The sequence below is a fragment of the Lissotriton vulgaris genome, chromosome 1_1, assembly GCF_964263255.1.
Source record: "Lissotriton vulgaris chromosome 1_1, aLisVul1.2, whole genome shotgun sequence".
NCBI classification, from domain to species: domain Eukaryota; kingdom Metazoa; phylum Chordata; class Amphibia; order Caudata; family Salamandridae; genus Lissotriton; species Lissotriton vulgaris.
Window position 1 is genome coordinate 2,054,045,837 of NC_141685.1, and position 7,991 is coordinate 2,054,053,827.

General features: G+C 42.3%; 1 protein-coding gene across 1 annotated transcript in view; it reads right to left on the bottom strand.

The window, feature by feature from the left end:
• Nucleotides 1-1,831, bottom strand: part of LOC147751600 (solute carrier organic anion transporter family member 1A2-like) — an 853,363-nt gene extending 851,532 nt beyond the window's left edge. The window contains exon 1 of the mRNA XM_086920549.1: nucleotides 1,709-1,831. The gene's annotated coding sequence lies outside the window, so the exon portion shown is untranslated. The remainder of the gene's footprint in view (nucleotides 1-1,708) is intronic.
• Nucleotides 1,832-7,991: the final 6,160 nt, after the last annotated feature.

Consider the following 7,991-nt stretch of genomic DNA (forward strand, 5'->3'; position numbering starts at 1 on the left):
GCTCCTGCTAAGGAATGGAGATACCCACTGGATAGTCAAAGATCTCTAAATCTGGCAACGGGATAAAAGTAGTTAAGTATTCTGCCAGCCTGTCTACCTTTACTCCATCAGCAAAATCCTAAATCAGGCCCTCTGACTCGAGTGGCATGGAGGTGAAAAACAACGGGTTTGAGGGCTACCCCAAGGGATTGCCAGTGGTTAGACTATTTGCTAGCACTCGTTCTATCGCCTTTTTAATTTTTTATTGCCAATGAAATGCCTGGAAACCTGAGACTGGCATAGCTTTCCAAGCCGCCTATTGCCAATGTTTGGGAGTTCTTAAAAATAGTACTTTTGCATCCATTCAAGGAGTACTTCGAGTGGTGAATATTTGCTACTTTTTATGGTAAACCGTTCACTAAAGGCCACAAGGTAATTCTAACAATTTGCAGATTTGTATCCATTTAAGGAGTTCTTCCATGGGTGCATATTTGCTACTTTTTTGGTAAACCGGTCACTTACAGGCATGTTTAGGAAGAAATGGTGTAATGAAGCGCAGGGGCAAAGTTGCTGCACTGCATTGTGTCTCCTGGAGAAATAAGACCTGCTCCATATCTTCACAGAAATGGTGCAGTTCTGCTCTTTCCATGCATTGTTGCACTTTCAGCTGCCTAGCACCATCACAAGTACTGTTGTACCATAGTGCCAGAGTGCCTGTGTCATGATCAGGATAATATTTTTGCAGGAAAGGGTACCTTCCTGCAAAAAATCTGTTCTTGGAAGCTTTTCCTATTTGCATGTGTGCTGCAGAATGCAACACACGTGCATAGAAGAAATAATGAAGAGAAATAGAAATATTGCTCCCTCTTGTGCCAGCCTCAGGCAGAATCACCATGTTGGTGCAAAACCATGTCTACAACTCTTTGTAAATATGAGTTTGCATCAAAATCAATTCATAAATGAACCGGAATGCCCATGCATAACTGTTGCAAATATGGGTTTGTATCAAAATCCATGAGTGACTGAACAGGAATTCCAAGCACCACCTTTGGAACATCTACCTGATGCAAAGTAAGGCAAGGCAGAGAAATCGTTGTGCTGTGATATTTTTTCTTGAAAAGCCACTCAAATTGAAATGTGCCTGGTTTCGTAAATACCAAAATGGTTTTTGCATTTACCAATCCAAGAATATATTAATTTAGGAGGGTTTCAACCCCCAACAGCTCCAAGCCCCCCTGCCCCCTGGAAGCTGCGCCCCTGAGCTCATAGCTCCGTTCTGCTCCTCTGCACATGTCGATGATATAGTCCCAAATTAATAAGCGGTGAAGATGACAGGAAGTTCATTACAAGAGTGCGTCGCTGGAATCTGCCCTTCGGACAATTAGCAAATCATGCTGTGGTCTAATGATTGTTCCCCTCAACATGACATAATTAGTTTGCACATCAAAGTGGCGTGGAACTTCCGTGGACTTATTAGAACTCCTCAAAACCCTCCATCAGATCCCAGGTAACACTTCAGTCTGTTGCCGCAGTACACGTGGCAGAAATGTGCAAAAAAAACATACACAGACGAGCGACATCAAGCCTGGCCTTGAAAAGACCCTGCAAAGAGTATAACAAGAAATTCGCTGTATTCCCTGGGTGACAGGGAAATCTGGAGCTGTGCAGAAGAGTAGGAAACGCTCGAGTTGGGAGGAATAGATGAGAGAAATTAAAAGTAAGCCCTCACCTGAATGAAGATGATTGGTATGGCACCTCCACAACAACCCTGGCTAGGCAGCAAAAACAGTAGAGCGTGGGATTGTGTCGCTGTGAGAGAGAAGACAGTCGGCTGCATAACCTACTCGTCTCCCATTCATATGAAATAATGAAACGTCATTTAGAAGAGAACGAGAAAAAAGAGCAGCGGCTGAATGGGAGGTGAACTTGGCTCAGGAGCTCCGGGGACGAACGGACACGCAGTGGCAGAGAGCAGCAGCTGCCCTCACGAGGAAGGTGATGATGACCATGCTGTCCGCATGACCCAGACTGCCGTTTGCTTCAACAGGGCAAAGAACTTTGGACTCCTTAGCGGCTCCGCGGCTCATAAAACTTCAAATAACACAACACTTGAAAAGCATTTCGGTGTAAACGTTCAAATGCTGCCCTATTAGCAGGACTCGCTAGGGTGTGCACATTTGCCTCAAAAATAGAAAGACAAGTGCACAATAAAGATAACTGAATGCACATTTCATAATCCTTGCACCGTGTTGTACAGCTTTGACTGGTATATACAAAATAGACTCTTTAGGAGTAATGTTGAAAGATATTAACTATGAAAATGCCCAGGGAAATCTTTTCTTCACACATTTGTTTTTGCACCCTACTTACAGGATTTCCTCCATGCAGTGGGAAATTACCAGGAATAAATGTATCTGTGGTGGGTATCAGTGCATAGTATTCTCCTTAAGGCACAGTTTGTGTCATTCGGTTTCTCCCATGCAGCTGCTTGAGTTAATTTTGCTGGTGCTCGCGTACATTTTCTATTCGAGCTGCATACTTCTGAACACGAACAGGCAGGACTGCATGTGTTAGGACTGGAAATCACACTAGGGGACCCCAAATGTCCCTCAAGCCTGCCAACTTACTTTCCAGAGTCACATGTGAGAACAACTTCCGCCACGCATTGATTGGTGAACTTTTGCCAGGACTCTGCATCACAAATGTAACACAGAGTCACCAGAATTCCAACAATTCTGCCAGCGGAACGGAATATTTCACTCACTTCTATCTGTGACCTCATAGACTTGTACTGCCACCTCTTAGAGCCAGGACAATGCAGTTGACTCCAAGGGCCAGCTGGCTGACCTCCTGTGTGGCTACATGGACACAACAAGTTGCAAGAGGCATTTTGCTGGAAGTTCCCAACTTATCAGCAACAACTAGACCTGAGCAGATACCTGTTTTGGCAATCTGCCTGACACGCTTTGAGTTTCTAAGTGCTTCCCTAGAGGTCCTAGAGGCATTAGAAGTTCACTCCTGTGGTTGTTTGACCACCAGAATTAATCTTTTCATCCAGACCACTGGGACTTAGAACCTTTATTGAACTTTCCTACTTCCACACTTTCACTGAAACCAATCTGTCTGGCCCAGGCTCCATTGCGCCTATCTGAAATTGCACTTTGCTCCAGGTTTACCACGACCATTGACTATCATTGGTACTTTAGTTTTTCTTGGCACTATTTCTATTTAAAACTTTAAATATTCTTATCCATAGTCCCGCTTAATAAATTTGTATTATTTGATATCAGTTTTTTTATTACATTGTACCCTATTGTAGTGGTAAGGAATATCAACAATAAAAGAGTATTTTCGTTTAAGATGAGTTTATTCAGAAGAACAGCTCCACCCAGTGTGCGATGCGTCCAAACTTGCTTGTCCTCCACTTTTTTCTGAATGGCATTTGAGTCAAAACTGCCCCGCTAGACATATTCCTCAGCCAAACGGGAAACAAATTTGAATGTATGTATGTATGTATGTATGTATGTATGTGTGTTCTTATATAGCGCTTGATGTTACCCTTGGGCATCTCGGCGCTTGCCTTGGGAACCCGTCCTGGTTTTTCCCTGTGAGATCGCCCGTGCTGGGCATCCCCAAGGTGAAAGCCAGGCATCCCGCCACGGGGGGGCCGTTGTGGAGATTAAGCAAGCTTGTTGCCCAGAGCTGCATAGTGTGAACTCGTGCTTAGAGTGGACACCGAAGCGAGAATTATCGAGTCCGTGGACTATTGGGTTCAGGACCCTGCCACGTCGGGAATCGAACCCTGGTCCCGGGTCTGACCTCAGCTTCAGGGTATGCCTCCTCTAACCAGTGAGCCACAATTAACAAAGAAAATGGAGGTACACTTGTAGTACAGTGTGGTGCTGTATTAGAATGCCAGACTTTGTCCCTAACAAAATCCCCCACATTAAGCCTGCAAGATAAAGCTGTTTGAATACCCTCCTTAATCACGTTATTTCCTCTCTCTACCAGTCCGTTTGACGAAGGAGAGTACAAAGCAACCTTCAATTGTTTAATATCCAAATCATTTAAAAATGTACGCATTTTATCCGAAGTGAAATGTGGCCCGTTATCAGTAACAATCACATTCGGTGCACCTTCCACATCAAAAAATGTCTTTTAGAAAGAGATCGTAGAATCGGAATCAGGAGCCTTAACAAACTCATGGTACATCCATTTTGAAAAATAGTCAACTAACAAAATTACATATTTGTTATCTTGGTCCAACACCGAATATGGCCCTGAAAAATCAATACCAACTTTTTCCCAAGCCTTATTGGGAAATTCCGTTGGGTGCAAAGGACCCTTCAATGTATGCCAATGTTTGTCTGATAAGAGACATTCAGGACAGGAATCGATTCATTTCCTAACCAGTTCTTCTAAAGAGGGCCACCAGTAGTGAAGTTTTATTCTCATGACAGTTTTAGTAACACCTGAATGTCCCTGATGAGCCTTTTTAATGATAGCAGTACGCAGATCGAAAGGCGGAATAAATCTATCACCTCTGCGAGCTATTCCATTTTCCACAGAAATCTCATCAGACACCTGTGCAAATTTGCGCAATTCACCCTCTAAACTCCTGGGTTCGGGCAAGCAACGAGTAGAAGATTCAATAACCTTTTTCATAAACGAATCCCTCTCACTAGCAGACTTTCACTCTGACTCAGACACAACTGGGCTCATTTCATGTACCATATCAATCACAGCGACACATTCAATATCTTCAGTAAAATTGTCCTCCTCATCATCTTTCACCATAGACAATCTAGAAAGGCAGCCCTGACATTTTTCCCGCCTTGAATATGTTTGACTTCGAAATGAAATTCTTGTAATTTTTATACAAGTCTCATTAACCTTGCTGACATACTAGAAGACCCAACCTTATCAAAAATAAAAATTAGCAGCTTGTTATCGGTAACTAGTTCAAACTTCCAACCCCAAATATATGTTCTGAACTTCTGTACGGCCCAGGTGCAGGCTAATGCTTCTCGCTCTATGGTACTGTACTTTGTCTCGAAAGCTTTAAGAGACCTAGAAGCAAAAGCACCAGTTTGTTCGTGACCATCCACCCTTTGAGTGAGCACTGCACCAAGCCCAGACATGCTAGCATCAACTGTTATGATAGAAACACAGTCGTCTCTAAAAGCGTGGAGGGCCTTGGCAGATACAATCATCTCTTTCACACCAGCAAAGACCTTATCCAATTCTGGGGACCAATCGAAACTACTACCCTTTTTCAACAGCATGCGGAGAGGTTCCACTAGCTGAGAATAGGATGGAACAAACCTCGCATAATACTCTGCAAAACCTAGGAAAGAGCGGAGGAAGTCCTTATCAGTAGGGTGTTTAGTGTCCACAATGGCTCTGATTACTGAAAACTTTGGTTTGATCCCTTTGTGAGATACAGTGTGACCCAAGTACTCCAGTTCCCTGACCGCAAACTTGCACTTAACCCTGCAGACGGTCATATCTCTAGAACTTAAAATGACTAGTACACGCCTCAAAATCACATTATGCTCATCCAAAGATTTTGCAAAAATCAAAATATCGTCAAGATAAGCTTGGACACCTCCAACCCCTCAAAAAAGAGAATCCATGAGGTTCGAGAAAACACTTCCAGCTGATGCCAAACCAAACGAAAGGCGCAAGAATTTATACGCACCAAAAGGGGTAATAAATGTAGTTAATTCTTGGGACTCCTTTGACAATGCGACTTGATGGTACGCTGATTTCAAATCAGCGAAAACTACATTGCGCCACCCAGATTCGCGAGAAGCTCCTGAATTTTAGGCAGGGGGTGACAATCTATGATAATATTTTTGTTTAAAGCGCGCAAGTGCGCACAGAGCCTACTCTCGCCAGACTTTTTGCGCACGACCACAATGGGGGCGACCCATTGTGAAGAGTCAACAGGTTGTATGATCCCCTGACTAAACAAATAATTTTCCCAATTCTCCTCGAACACTCAGAGGAACAGAACAAACTTTATGTGCAACGGGATGTGCACCTGGCATTAATCTAATTTTGTGCTCAAACCCCCTCACGCTGCCAACCTTGTCACTGAATACAGGTTTGAACTCATCAATAATCTTATTTACAGCAATCGAATCAAAAGAATATGGTTCACCATCAATACAAGAAATGGGCAGTTCTCTAACTTTAATAGGGTTATCATCACCTGGAACTAAGTATAACCCCATATGAGTGAGATCCTTCCAACCAACAATTTTTTCCCTTTCTCCGCAACATTAATTTTCGTTGTAGTTTCTCTTCCCAAACATTGAACTAGACCCGTAAAGTACCCTATCATGTTAATATATTTTTCCCCAAAGGCTTTAGGGTTAACATCAGACTGCAATAAATCATCCTTCCTTTTCCACAAATTATAAAAGGATGAGTCTCTAAGAATGGTGAATGGTGATCCAGAATCCGCCATGATTTGTAAAGGAACATTATCAATTATTGCAGAACATAAAGGCCCTTTGATATCCTCGATTTCACCATCACAGTCTAAAGTAACAACTATGTTGTTGATAGAGTTACTACAATACTCAACTTCTGAATCAAAATAATTCACAACAGGTGTTTTCCTTACGTTTCTACAAACCCCTTGAAAATGTCCCACTTTCTTACAAACAACACAGCGTTTGTTAATAGCTGGACATCCTTGGAAATTTCCATTATGGGTTTTAGAACCGCACCTATATCAAAATGTATTTTGTTTCTTTTGGGAAAACTTTACGTTTTTATTTTTAACACTCACTGAACAGATAGAATTATCTTGGGAACCCTCTGTAGGATTAATCAAATTAATGCTGCTTTTGGTAGAGTCAGACATAACTTTACTGGTGAGTGCAGAACGCTCGATACTCAATGCAAGATCAATAACTTCATTTAATGAAGGATTCCTGCATCCCAAAATGCGCTCTTTAATCTTTCCGGAAGCACAATTAAAAACAAACTGGTCCCTAATGTAGTTGTCAGGCAAAGGGCCAAACTCACATGTTGTAGCTAACACCCTAAGAGCAGAAATGTACTCTTCAACTTTCTCCTCCTCTTTTTGCTTTCGTGCATAAAAATTATGACGCTCCAACATAATATTTGGCTCTTCTGAGAACAGTTTTTTAAGGCGAGCAACTGCTTCTTGATAAACATTCCAAAGCTGGTCCCCAGATTGAGAAGTAGCGGGGGGAATAGGAGTAACACTTTTAACATTTCTCTGGGCAGCTTGACCAAGAAATCCAAATAAAATTGCGAACTTACGTTCAGGTGAGAAAGCAGTTGCGTCAATAGCTACAAGGTGGTTTTCAACAAGGGCAAACCACTCTTTCCAAATAATCTCAGGACTACCTGGCTTACTTAAAAATGCAGGAGGTTGCGTAATTTGTTGTAATAGTAAATTGGCCATAACTCAACAAATTAATCCAAATTAAAAAGAACAACTATAGTAAAATCAGACCAGACTAGACTAATAAGACTGAGTAATCCAAATATAACTTGATAAATCTGGTATAGTACCAAAAAAACAAGTAGGATGAAGAAAATTATTCTAAATAAACATTAGCGGTGTAAATATGTACAGTCAAATACACAAGCAGGCAAAGCGTGCGCGTCGCTGTAGATAAGCGCTGTAAAAGGCAGATAACCAACCAAAGCGTGCGCGTCGCTGTAGAGGGGTGCTGTAATGTCTGATAACCCCCAAAAGTGTGCGCGTCGCTGTAGCAATGCGCTGATGAATGGTAGCGAAAGCGTTGCTATGGTAACGCGCTGGAAACTGTTAGCGAGCCCGTCGCTGAAATATTACCATGGGTAACCTTGAAATGCATAATGCTCAGTTAAACACAAGATCCTCCTTGTTTGATCATCTGATCTCGATGAGTCGGAGTAGCGAAGTGCTGAAAGCGAAGAAAAGCTGAGGTGAAAGGTTGAAACTTGGGATGCAAAATGGTAATCCAATAACGAGCCGGTTGATT